At 37.8% G+C, this 13,326-nt stretch overlaps 1 protein-coding gene and 1 pseudogene across 3 annotated transcripts in view; one reads left to right on the top strand and one right to left on the bottom strand.

Annotated features, from left to right (window-relative positions):
* The window catches only part of RPS6KA5 (ribosomal protein S6 kinase A5), a 182,359-nt gene that overhangs the window by 48,492 nt on the left and 120,541 nt on the right, over positions 1–13,326 (bottom strand). The gene's annotated exons all lie outside the window — the stretch shown is intronic.
* On the top strand, positions 8,873–9,314 carry LOC132517176 (protein FAM136A-like; annotated as a pseudogene).

Below are 13,326 nucleotides of genomic sequence, written 5' to 3'. Positions count from 1 at the left end.
ATAATAGTAAACAAAGACAAAGTATTTCTTAAGTCTCTCTGTTATTTTAAAACACTGCCATTTTAGCCTCTTGCAATTCTGTATCTGCTTCCTCTTCCTCTGCCCCAAATGGAAGTGTTACTCCCTCCGAATTCTAACTTTTAGTGTGTCAGTCTCAATTTCCTAAGAGTTTATATCTTCTATTGTAAAAAATAGCCCCAATTTTAACTTTTGAATTTGTGTTTATCAGCTTAGGAAGATTCATGTTATCTAGAGCAGTGGTCCCCAACCTTTTCGGCACCAGGGACCGATTTCATGGAAGACAATTTTTCCATGGACCAGGGGAAGGGGGGGAATGGGGGGATGGTTCAGGCAGCAATGCAAGCAATGGGGAGTGGCAGATGAAGTTTTGCTCACTCGCCACTCACCTCCTGCCGTGTGGCCCAATTCCTAACAGGCAGCGGACAGGTACCCGTCAGGGGCCTGGGGATTGGGGACCACTGATCTAGAATGTATGCAGAATGCCTTTCAAATAATTGTACCCAGAAGACAAACTGATGAAGTATGATAGGGGAAGGTCTCTGGTGGGGACAAAAAAGATTTCAAGGTAATAGGTTATGAACTATGATATAAAAAGGCTAGGCTAGCATAGCTGAACTATTATGATTATTGTTTATTTATTAAAAATTAGTATTTTTCTCAAGGAGACAGGCAATCAGCCAATTTTGCAGTTAAGTCCATACTATTTTATAAGCAACATTACTTATTAAACACTACAGTGTTAAAAGATTGTGAAGGAGAATTTAATTGAACGTGAAAATAGTAAAAGCGGTGTGTGCACCATCCTGGCACATAATACGGAGTATTCTTGTGTTTAAGTATCAGCTGATCAAGGAGGCTTCACTGTGCCTTAGAGAGAAAGAACAGGTAACACTGGACAAAAAACTGGTTTCCTTCTAAGGAAGAATCCAAATAGGAACTCAACTGCCAAACCCTCAGGCATTTCTCAATAAACACGAGATTAAATCATGCCTAGCTTTTATTTGCCAATGTTTTATCTTGATCTTATCTGCTTATAATATATAGATAAATTTGTGAGTTAAATGTAAAATTACCAAAGAAATTTTTATTCCCCCATTCTGTATTTTTTCCCATCTCAATTTTGACAAATCTCACAACAAATATCCAAATGTTAGATTTTTAAGAAGAAATACTGCATTGCTAATCATCCAAGTCTATGCTCCCAAGACAGAAAGGAGAATCCCTAGGTGGCAGCCACAAAGAGGATGCTGAAAACCAGAGGTACCCATAGGACCTGGGCCGCGGCAGCACAAAGGAAAGGAAGGGAAGTTGTTTCAGATCCTAGCAATCCAGAAGCTTGAATTTCAATACTTTTATAAGGACAAAAGATGAGGCCCTCGGCTCTAAAGAGGTGGACTGGAATTACTACTCTTGTGTAAACCTTGGAATCTAAGGAAGCTGAACCCTCAGTGAAAGCAAAGTCTAGAAAAAATAAATTCACCCAGTAGCACAGGTTTGTTTCTGTCTGAGCCCTAGATTTAAAAACAAACAAATAAATGTTCCTCTTGTGGAATCAAATCCCTAGGCTTGTGGCTCTTGTAGATTTGGGACCTAAATTTACTCTTTCCTCCATAGTATGGGAAAGTGAGAAAATCTGGTCCAACATGGTGACACTCTGGAACATATGACAGAACCAGAGGAATTCCCACTACTTAGCTGCCTCAGGATTCACACAGATAAAGCACTGGAGTCTCGAAATTACAAATTAGTGAACTATACTGTGCAAATAAAACAGAAGAATTACTTGAAATACTAGAAGAGCAATCTAGAAAAGGCCTAGTATGTTGTAAAAGATGAAAGACATAAAGAAAGGAAAATATCCATAAAACAATATAGCAGCATAGAAAAAACTAGAAAGATATGAAAAAGAATACAATAGAACTGTATAAATGAAAAAATACAATAAAAATAGGCAGACTAAACAGATTAGACACAACTAAAGAGAATCTGTGAAGTATAAGACATATTTGAGAAAATTATCCTGAATGTTGCGAGAGTCCCAAGCAGACTAAATAAAAATATACCCATGGGTAGCAAATTTCTATTTTTTAACTTGAGTGGTGGTTATAAGAGTGTTTGCTTTATAGTAATAACTCACTAAGCCATACTTTCATTTTGTTTTTGTGTTTTATTTTACAATAAAAAGATACCAAAGACAAAAACCTAGTCCATTCCTAGGTATGTTCATATCCAGCTAAATTATCACTGAATATGCAAGGCAAAATAAAGGCATTTTAAGACAAAGATAGAGTTTACTATTCACTGATCCTTGTTTAAAAAGACATCTAAAGGATGCACTTCAGAAATAAACTGAACTCACAAGAAAAGAGTAAGATGTAAAAAGCAGTAGTGAGCAGAGAAAACAGGTAAACATGTGAGAAAATCTAAACAAGTTTTGAATTTATAAAATGAAAATAATAATTACACATAATTAATCTGGGAAATACAACACAAGATGGGACTAAAATAATAAGTAACAATAACATATAAAACGAGACGGATAACTGAAGCTAAAACATTCTAATATTCTTGTAGTGGTCATGACAATCATAGACATAATTGTTAATTTTAGACTCTGTTAAGTCGGGGTACAGGCATACTTCGTTTTACTGTGCTTTGCTTTATTGTGTGTTTATCTGTGTTTCACAGATACTGTGCTTTTTACAGATTGAAGATTGTGGCAACCTTGCGACGAGCAAGTCTATTGGTACCATTTTTTCCAACAGCATTTGCTCACTTCTTGTCTCTGTGTTATAGTTTGGTAATTCTCGCAATATTTCCAACTTTTTCATTATTATTATATTTGTTGTGCTAACCTGTGATCAGTAATCTTTGATGTTACTATTGTAATTGTTTTGGGGTGCCATGAACTGGGCCCATATAAGACAGCAAACTTAAATCGATAAATGTTATATGTGATCTGAGACCAACTGGCTGTTCCCCCATCTCTCTCCCTTTCCTCGGGCTCCCCTATTCCCTGAGACACAACAATATAGAAATTAGGCCAATTAATAACCCTACAATGACCCTTATGTGTTCAAGTGAAAGGAAGAGTCACACAGCTCTCACTTTAAATCAAAAACTAAAAATGACTAAGCTTAGAGAGAAAGGCTTGTCAAAAGCCAAGAAGGCCGAAAGGTAGGTCTCTTGCACCAAACAGTTAGCCAAACTGTGAATGCAAAGGAAAAGTTCTTGAAGGAAATTAAAAGTGCTGCTCCAGTGAACACATGAATGATAAGAAAGCGAGATAGCCTTATTGCTGATATGGAGAAAGTTTTAGTAGTCTGGATAGATCAAACCAGCTACAACATTCTCTCAAGTCAAAGCCTAATCCAGAGCAAGGCCCTAACTCTCTTCAAGTCTATGAAGTCCTGAGAGAGACGAGGAAGCTGCAAAGGTGAAGCTAGCAAAGGTTGGCTCAGGAGGTTTAAGGAAAGAAGCTGTCTGCATAACATAAAAGTGCAAGGTGAAGCAGCAGGTGCTGACATAAAAGTTGCAGCAAGGTATCCAGAAGATCTAGCTAAGGTAATGAATGAAGGTGGCTACACTAAACAACAGATTTGCAATGTAGACAAAACAGCCTTCTACTGGAAGAAGATGCCACCTAGGACTTTTCTAGCTGGAGAGGAGAAGTCAGTGCCTGGCATCAAAGCTTCAAAGGATAGGCTGACTCTCTTGTTAGGGGCTAATGCATTTGGTGACTTTAAGTTGAAGCCAGTGCTCATTTACCATTCTGAAAATCCTAGGACCATTAAGTATTATGCTAAATCTACTCTGCCTGTGCTTTTTAAATGAAACAACAAAGCCTAGATGACAGCACATCTGCTTATAACATGGTTTATAGAGTATTTTAAGCCTACTGTTTTAAGATCTACTGCTCAGAAAATAAGATTCCTTTCAAAATATTACTGCTCATTGACCATGCACCTTGTCATCCAACAGCTCTGATGGAGATATACAATGAGATTAATGTTATTTTCATGCCTGCTAATACATTCTGCAGCCCATGGATCAAGGAGTAATTTCAACTTTCAAGCCTTATTATTTAAGAAATACATTTAAGGCTATAGGTGCCATAGACAAGTGATTCCTTTGATGGATCTGGGCAAAGTAAACTGAAATTTTTCTGGAAAGGATCCACCATTCTAGGTGCCATTGAGAACATCTGTGATTCATGGGAAGTGGTTAAAATACCAACATTAACGGGAGTTTGAAAAAAGTTGATTCCAACTCTCCTGGGGGGACTTTGAGGGGTTCAAGACTTCAGTGGAGGAAGTATCTGCAGATATGGTAGAAAAAGCAAAAGAATTAGAATTAGAAGTGGAGCCTGAAGATGTGACTGAATTGCTGCAATTTTATGATAATATTTTAACAGATGGCGAGCTGCTTCTTAGGGATGAGCAAAGAAAGTGGTTTCTTGAGATGAAATCTACTCTTGGTGAAGATGCTGTGAATATTGTTGAAATGACAATAAAGGATTTAGAATGTTACATAAATTTAGTTTATCAAGCAGTGTCAGGATTTAAGAGGTTTCCAGTTTTGAAAGTTCTATTCTGGGTAAAATGCTACCAGACAGCATTGCATGCTACAGAGAAATCATTTGTAAAATGAAGAGTCAACTGATGCGACAAACTTCATTGTTGTCTTATTTTAAGAAATGGCCACAATGAGCCCAACCTTCAGCAACCACCACCCTGATCAGTCAGCAGCCACCAACATGGAGGCAAGATCCTCCACCAGCTAAAAGATTATGATTCACTGAAGGCTCAGGTGGTGGTTAGCATTTTTAGCAATAAAGTATTTTTAAATTAAGGTATGCACTTTTTTTAAGACATAATGCTATTTATAGCATACTTAATAGACTGCAGTTTAGCATAGACATAACCTTTATATGCACTGGGAAACCAAAAAGTTCATGTGACTTGCTTTACTGTGGCGGTCTGAAACTGAACCCACAATAACTCCAAGGTATGCCTGCATAAGTTAAAAATTTCAGGGTAATAACCACTCAAAGAACAGATATAGAATATATATAACTTCTAGACAACTGGAAAAATGAAATAAAGAAATCTTAATCATTTAAATAGAAGAGAGGAAAGAAGGGGAAAAAAGCAAAGAGAAATTATGATAAAGAGAAACACACAGCAAGATATGAGAAATAAATAAAACTATATCAGCAGTCATAATATACAGATTTAACTCACCAGTTAAAAGATAGAAACTCTCTGGATCAAAAACAAAATCCAGTTATATGTTATTTACAAAAGGCACACCTAAAACATAATAACAAAGAAATATTGAAAGTAAAGAGATAGAAAAAGATATATCAGACCAGCATTAACCAACAGAAAGCTGGAATATCTTTATTAATAGCAGGAAAATGAACTTTAAGGCAAAAAAAATTATTAAAATTAAGCAGGGTCACTACATAATAATAAAAGGAACATTTCACTAGAAAATAACACTATTCTAAGACTAACACAATCAAATATTTTTGAAGAACCTTAAACCACCTAAAGCAAAAATGGTGAGATTTCCAAGAAGAAACGGACAAATCCGCAATCATAGTGGGCACTAACATACCTCTTTTATAACTGACTGATCAAGCAGGAAAATAATTGGTGAAGCTATGGAAGATATGCATGATGTTCATGAAAATATATAAAATTTGATATCTAACAGTTAGAGAATGACTATACAGTCTTTTCAAGTATTCATGGCACATTTACAAAAGTTAACCAAATAATAGGTCACAAAGCAAATCTCAAAAACCACAGAAATAAAACCATATATGTTTTCTTGTCCAAACAGAAAGCAATAAAACTAAAAATTTACAAAAAGGTAGCTCAAAAATCCTATATACATGAAAACTTAAGAACCCATTTTTAAATTTTTAAAAACCCATTTTTAAATAATTCATGGCCCAAGGTAAAAAACCACAATAAATAACAGTAAAAATGCTATATATTATAACTTGCGAGATACATCTAAAGCTGTTCTTAGAAATTCAGTTTTATTAAAATAGAATGATTAAATATTAGTGAGCTGGATGTCCAACTCAAAAGTTTAATAAAAGAATACAAAAGAAACTAACAGAAAGTAAAAGGAATGAAGTAATAAAGGAAGATCATCAAAGAAATAGAAAAATTGAGAGGCTTGATAAAAGCTGTTTCTGGAAAAAGACTAATAAAATGGAGAAATCTCTAGCAAATTGAGCAAGAGGAGGAAAGTTACAATTCAGCAATATTAGTCATTTAAAAGGAAACATTACTACAGTTACAATACAGATTAAAAACTAAAGCACTTCTATGAATAATATGATGCCAAAGAATTTAAAAACAAAAATATAACATTTTCTATAAGAACATAACTTACCAACACTGACTCAAGAAAAAATTGAAAACTTGCATATAACTATAAATATTTTTAAAAAATTAAATCAGTATTTGAAAAGCCACTCATATGCACCTAGAAGGGAAAAAGAAGAAAAAAATACACGCTGATAGCTAGAAGTGCATTCAGAGGAAACCTTCAGAGGAACTATCTTATATAAACTATTCCAAATTACTTTCATGATGTTAGTATAATCATGATGCCAAAATCAGACAAATACAATATTAGAAAGGAAAATTACAGGTCAACTTAGACAATAAAATCTTAAATAAAATATTAGCAAACAAAATCCAGCAATATATTAAAAATATATGTCACAGAAAGTAAAGTTTATTCCAAGAATTGAAAGATGGCTTAACATTGAAAAAGAAAAAACCTATTAATGTAACACACACCACTAGGTGATTAAAGAAAAAACCATAAGAATTTCCTTGTATCAATATACTAAGAATATAATTTATCTATCAAAAACCTAGAGCAGATACCATACTAAATGGCTAAAACCTAAAACACATGGCCTTAAAGTAAAAAGCAAGGATATATACATATAAAACTTAGTAGACAGAGCAACAAAACCAAACCAAACCACACATCCCCAAACACACACAAAATAAAAAGTATGAGAATCAAAAAGATACAAAGCCATCATTACTTACAAATACTAGTTCTGATTTTTCTTTTAATATAGTCATCTACATAAAAAATCCAAGTGAACCTGCAAATTAGTGGAACTAATATGAATTCACCAATATTGCTATGTACAAGATCAACAACATTCCTATGCTTTGCCAAGAAAAACAGATATTCTAATTTTTGTCAATAGGAACAAAATAAGTTAACAGAAATAAATCTAATAATATATGTATAAATCATTACAAAAATTAGAAAATATTATTGAAAGACATAAAAGACAAGGAAATAAATGGGAAAATATGAATATTTATGCAAATTTGTGTTGTTAGATTCAATATCCAAAGATCACAGTTTTCTCCAAATTAATTTATAAATTCAATACACAATGAGGAACAAAAGATCAAGAATAGCAAAGACAGTGAAGAGGCAGGAGGAAGGTCAGGGGAAATAAGGAGAGAATGACGGGATAAGAGTGAAGAGGGGAGGGCTTCCCTGGTGGCGCAGTGGTTGAGAGTCCGCCTGCCGATGCAGGGGACACGGGTTTGTGCCCCAGTCCGGGAGGATCCCGCATGCCACGGAGTGGCTGGGCCCGTGAGCCATGGCCGCTGAGCCTGTGCATCCAGAGCCTGTGCTCCGCAACGGGAGAGGCCACAACAGTGAGAGGCCCGCGTACCGCAGAAAAAAAAAAAAAGTGAAGAGGGGAAACATCTCACCTTTCCAGATTAAAGACATACCGTAAGGCTATGACCCTTCAGATTTTTCAGTTTTGACTCAGGGAGAGGCAAGGCGACAAAAGGAATTGAATGAAGAGCCTAGAAGTAGACCCACAAGCATGCATAGGAATTTGGCATATGACAAAGTTGCTTTTCAAATCAGTAGGGAAGGGATTAACTGACTATTCAATGAATAGTTCAGTCAACTGGGTTATCTATATAAAAAGAGAAAAAAATAAGATCCCCACCTCACACATATAAATTAATTTCTAATAAATTGAAGATTTCAATATGCTAATTTCGAAAAGAAAACAAAAGAGAATATCTTAGTTCATTGAGACAGGAATGGATTTCATTTTAAAAGATTCAAAGAAATCAACAACTTAACTTTACACCTCAAGGAACTAGAAAAAGAAGAATAAACTAAACCAAAAGTTAGCAGAAGGAAAGAAATGATAAAGATTGAAGCAGAAATAAATGAAACAGAACAACAGAAAAAAATTAGCAAAACTTAGATTTTTGAAAAGATAAACAAAACTGACAAACTCTTGGCTAGATTAAGAAAAAGAGAGAGAAGATTCAACTAAAATCAGAAATTAAAGAGAAGACCTTAAAGAAACTAAATTATATACCAACAAATTGAATAATTTCGAATGGATAAATTCCTAGAAACATACAATCTACCAGGACTGAATCATGAATAGAAAATTTGAACAGACTCTTCATCAGTAAGGACACTGAATTAGTAATCAGAAATCTCCCAACAAAGAAAAGGCCAGGACCAGATGGCTTACTGGACATTCTTAAAAAACATTTAAAGAAGTAGTAGGACCATTCCTCCTCAAACTTTCCCTAAAAAACTGAAGAGAACACTTCCAAACTAATTTTATGAGACCAACATTACCCTGATACCAAAGCCAGGGAAAGATACTACAAGAAAAGAAAATACAGCCCAATATTCTTGATGAAAACTGATGTAAAAGTCCTCAGCAAAATGCTAGCAAACTGGGGGTGGGCTCCTGCGCGGGAGTCCATGTGGGCGCCGGTGCCGTGGGGAGCAGCATGGGGTGGCCATGGCGGAGCTGTAGCAGCTCAGGGTGTAGGAGGCGGTGGACTCTAAGGTGAAGAGTCTGGAGAGAGAACATCTGGAAGATTCAGGGCCTCATGTTCCGGTGCAGCGCCGGCTGTTGTGAGGACAGCCAGGTGTCCATGCAGCAAGTGCACCAGTGCATTGAGCACTGCCATGCACCTCTGGCTCAAGCCCAGGCCCTGGTGACCAGCGAGTTGGAGAAGTTCCAGGACCGCCTGGCCGGGTACACCATCCATTGCAACAACAAAGCTAAAGATTTAATAGATGCGGGGAGTAAAGAGCTTCAGGTGAAGCGGCAGCTGGAGAGTTGCGTGACCACGTGTGTGGATGACCACATGAACCTCATCCCAACCATGACCAAGAAGATGAAGGAGTCTCTCTCATCCACTGGGAAACAGATGTCTGCTATCGGCCATTGGGGCTGAAGGCAGGAATCTATTTAAAAAGAGGAATGGGGATTTGGGTTTTCTAAGGAAAGTTTATGAATGAGGAAATTAAGGATGGCAGCAAGTTTAAGGCCTATGTCACTTGCCTCTGGACACTGGTTCCTTTGTGTTTGAATCCTAGAAACTGAAAAAACCTGGTGCTAAAATTTGGGTCAGAGGTAGCACAGGAGAGTTTTTGTGAGCCTGAATTTCATGCGGCCAGGGCTTATCCTGGCAACAGGGAGTCTCCCTTGTAGCAAACCAGAGCCCTCCAAGGTACCACATTCTCTTAGTAGACAGATACCAACAGGCTGGCAGGTTCATCTGACCTGCTTATGATCTGGTGGAGTGTGAGGAGAGGTGTTTCTATTTGTTGCCAGCCTCCTGTTTGCCAGAAGGATCGCTACAACATTTTCCGTAAACTGGAAATAAAACAAAATCCAGGAGGTCACTAATTTAGAAGGGGAAAGGGGGCTTCTGGGGATTTGTTTTGCTTGGTTTTGTTTTTTGTTGTTTTTTTTTTTTTTGTGGTACGCAGGCCTCTCACTGTTGTGGCCTCTCCCGTTGCGGAGCACAGGCTCTGGACGCGCAGGCTCAGCGGCCATGGCTCACGGGCCCAGCCGCTCCGCGGCATGTGGGATCTTCCCAGACCGGGGCACAAACCTGTGTCCCCTGCATCGGCAGGAGGACTCTCAACCACTGTGCCACCAGGGAAGCCCAGTTTTGTTTTATATACAAGGGCATGAAGTTACTTTAAAGATGTAGAGTTGGGAGAGGTAGTTTGGATAAAAACTTTGAAAGGGTCCTTTCTGGCCATCAAGATGTGGATGCGCATTTCTTAAAATTCTCACACATTACATCTTTCAGCCTGGAGATGCTGCAAAATGTAAGAAGCGCTATCACACTGGTAGGGGAACCGAACCTTCCCTCTAACTGGCAGCCATGATGAGCCCTGAGGCTGTCGGCAGCAGAGTCAGCAGAGAGACAAGACAATCTTGCAGTGACACTCACCCTTGAAGGGAAAGGGGATTTTGACTGTGCTATATGCTAGTATTCAGGAATGAACAGCGAAAGGGAATGTTAGCTGCTTAATTAAGAGAGTTATGAGACGCAGGAGGGAAGAGATATGGGAACATATGTATATGTATAACTGATTCACTTTGTTATAAAGCAGAAGCTAACACACCATTGTAAAGTAATTATACCCCAATAAAGACGTTAAAAAATAAAAAATAAAAAAAAAAGAGAGTTATGAAGTACTGGCTTTGGAAAAATCTGGTTTTCATAAAACAAAATAGAATGAAAGCCTAAACCCAGTATTGCTTACTTTGCCCCCTGTAATAACAGAGCTCTGTTGAAACGATCCCTTGGCAACACGAAGGTCAGAGGAGAAAAAGAGAGCAACTCAGGGGCAAGCTGTAACTCCTTTAGAGCAAAAAAACGGGACAGCCCTTCATTACCAAATACCACTTCTGCGACCTGCGTTGTTCTCGCCCCAGTTCTGGCACCTTATCGTTTTATCAAGGACCTCGTTGTGTTTTTACCAACTTATTACTTGAAACGATAATATAGCCTGTCTGTTTGCTATTTCAAGACTGTGATATATTTTCCTAGTGGTTTGGTTTTAAACATAAGTAAGACTTAATTTTTCTTCCAAAAAAAAAAAATGCTAGCAAACTGAATTCAACAGCACATAAAAAGGATTATACACCATGACCAAGTGAGATCTTGGAATGAAAGAACGGTTCAAGATTCAAAAAAATCAATGTAATACACCACATTAACAGAATGAAGGACAAAAACCACATGATCATCTCAACTGATACAGAAAAAGCATTTGACAAAATTCAATACCTTTTCATGATAAAAGAAAGCACTTAACAACAAGCTAGGAATAGAATGAAACTACCTCAACATAACAAAACCAGGTATGAAAAGCCCACAGCAAACATCATACTCAATGGTGAAAAACTGAAAGCTTTCCTCTCAGATGAGTAACAAGGTAAGGATGCGCCCTCTCACCATTTCTATTCAACATAGCGCTGAATGTCTTACCCAGAGCAGTTAGGCAAGAAAAAGAAATAAAAGACATCCAAACTGGAAAGGAAGAAGTAAGATTATGTCTGCTTGCAGATAATATGATCTTATATGTAAAAAACCCTAAAGATTTCACACACAAAAAACCCGTTAGAACTAATAAGAGAACCAGCAATATTACAAGATACAAAATTAACATACAAAAATTAGTTATGGAACTTCCCTGCTGGTGCAGTGGTTAAGAATCTGCCTGCCAATGCAGGGGACAAGGGTTCGAGCCCTGGTCCCGGAAGATCCCACATGCCGTGGAGCAACTAAGCCCGTGCACCACAACTACTGAAGCCTGCACGCCTAGAGCGCATGCTCTGCAACAAGAGAAGCCACCACAATGTGAAGCACGTGTACCGCAACGAAGAGTAGCCCCCACTCACCGCAACTCGAGAAAGCCCGTGCGCAGCAATGAAGACCCAATGCAGCCAAAAATAAATAAATAAAATTAATTAAAAAAAATTAGTTATGTTTCTATACACTAACAATGAACAATACCAAAAGGAAATTAAGGGGGGAAAATCCCATTTAAAATAAGCATCAAAAATAATAAAATACTTAGAAGTTAACTTGACCAAGGGGTCAAAAGACTTGGAGAATTAAAATTACAAAATATTGGGCTTCCCTGGTGGAGCAGTGGTTGAGAGTCCACCTGCCGATGCAGGGGACACGGGTTCGTGCCCCGGTCCAGGAAGATCCCACATGCCGCAGAGCCGCTGTGCCCGTGAGCCATGGCCGCTGAGCCTGCGCATCTGGAGCCTGTTGCTCCGCGATGGGAGAGGCCACAACAATGAGAGGCCCGCGTACCCCCCCAAAAAAAAATTACAAAATATTATGAAAGAAATTTAAAAAGACACAAGTAAATGGAAAGACACCCCATGCTCATGGACTGGAAGACAATATTGTTAAAACGTCCACACTACCCAAAGTGATCTAGAGAGTCAACATAATCCCTATCAAAATCCCAATAACCTTTTTGTACAAATAGAAAAAAAATCTTAAAATACATATGGAATCTCAAAGGACCCTTAATAGCCAAAACAATCTTGAAAAAGAAGAACAAAGTTGGAGGTCTCACACTTCCTGATTTCAAAACGTATTACAAAACTACAGCAATCAGAACATTTTTGACTTAAATAAAGACAAACATACAGACTAATGGAACAGAGTAAAGAGCTCAGAAATAAATCTTTATGCACATGGTCAAATGATCTTTGACAAGGGTGCCAATGGGGAAAGGACAGGCTCTTCAACGAATGATGCTGAGAAAACTGAATATTCATACACACACAAAAATAAAGTTGGATCTTACCTTACCCCAAATACAAAAATTAACTCAAAGTGAACTGAAGATCTAAATGTAAAACCTAAAACTATAAAACTACTAGAAGAAAACATAGGGGGAAAGCTTCATGACGCTGGATTTGGCAGTGATTTCTTGGGTCTGACACCAAAAGCACAGCAACAAAAGCAAAAACAGACAAATGGGTCGACATTAAAATTTAAAACTTCCAGGCTTCCCTGGTGACGCAGTGGTTGAGAGTCCACCTGCCGATGCAGGGGACACGGGTTCGTGCCCCGGTCTGGGAAGATCCCACATGCCGTGGAGCGGCTAGGCCCGTGAGCCATGGCCACTGAGCCTGCGCGTCCAGAGCCTGTGCTCCGGGAGAGCCCACAACAGTGAGAAGCCCACGTAACGCAAAAAAAAAAAAAAAAAAAAAAATTTAAAACTTCCTTGCATCAAAGGAAACAAGCAAAGTAAAAAGACAACCTACAGAATGGGAGAAAAAGTTTGCAAACCATATATCTGATAGGGGGTTAATATCCAGAATACATAAAGAACTCCTACAACTCAACAACAAAAAAGCAAATAAATTTGATTAAAAAATAGGCAAAGGACTTCAATACACATTCGTCCAAAGATGGT

This window comes from Lagenorhynchus albirostris, chromosome 1 (assembly GCF_949774975.1).
Source record: "Lagenorhynchus albirostris chromosome 1, mLagAlb1.1, whole genome shotgun sequence".
Taxonomy (NCBI): Eukaryota; Metazoa; Chordata; class Mammalia; order Artiodactyla; family Delphinidae; genus Lagenorhynchus; species Lagenorhynchus albirostris.
This window is presented reverse-complemented; position numbering and strand designations above follow the sequence as displayed.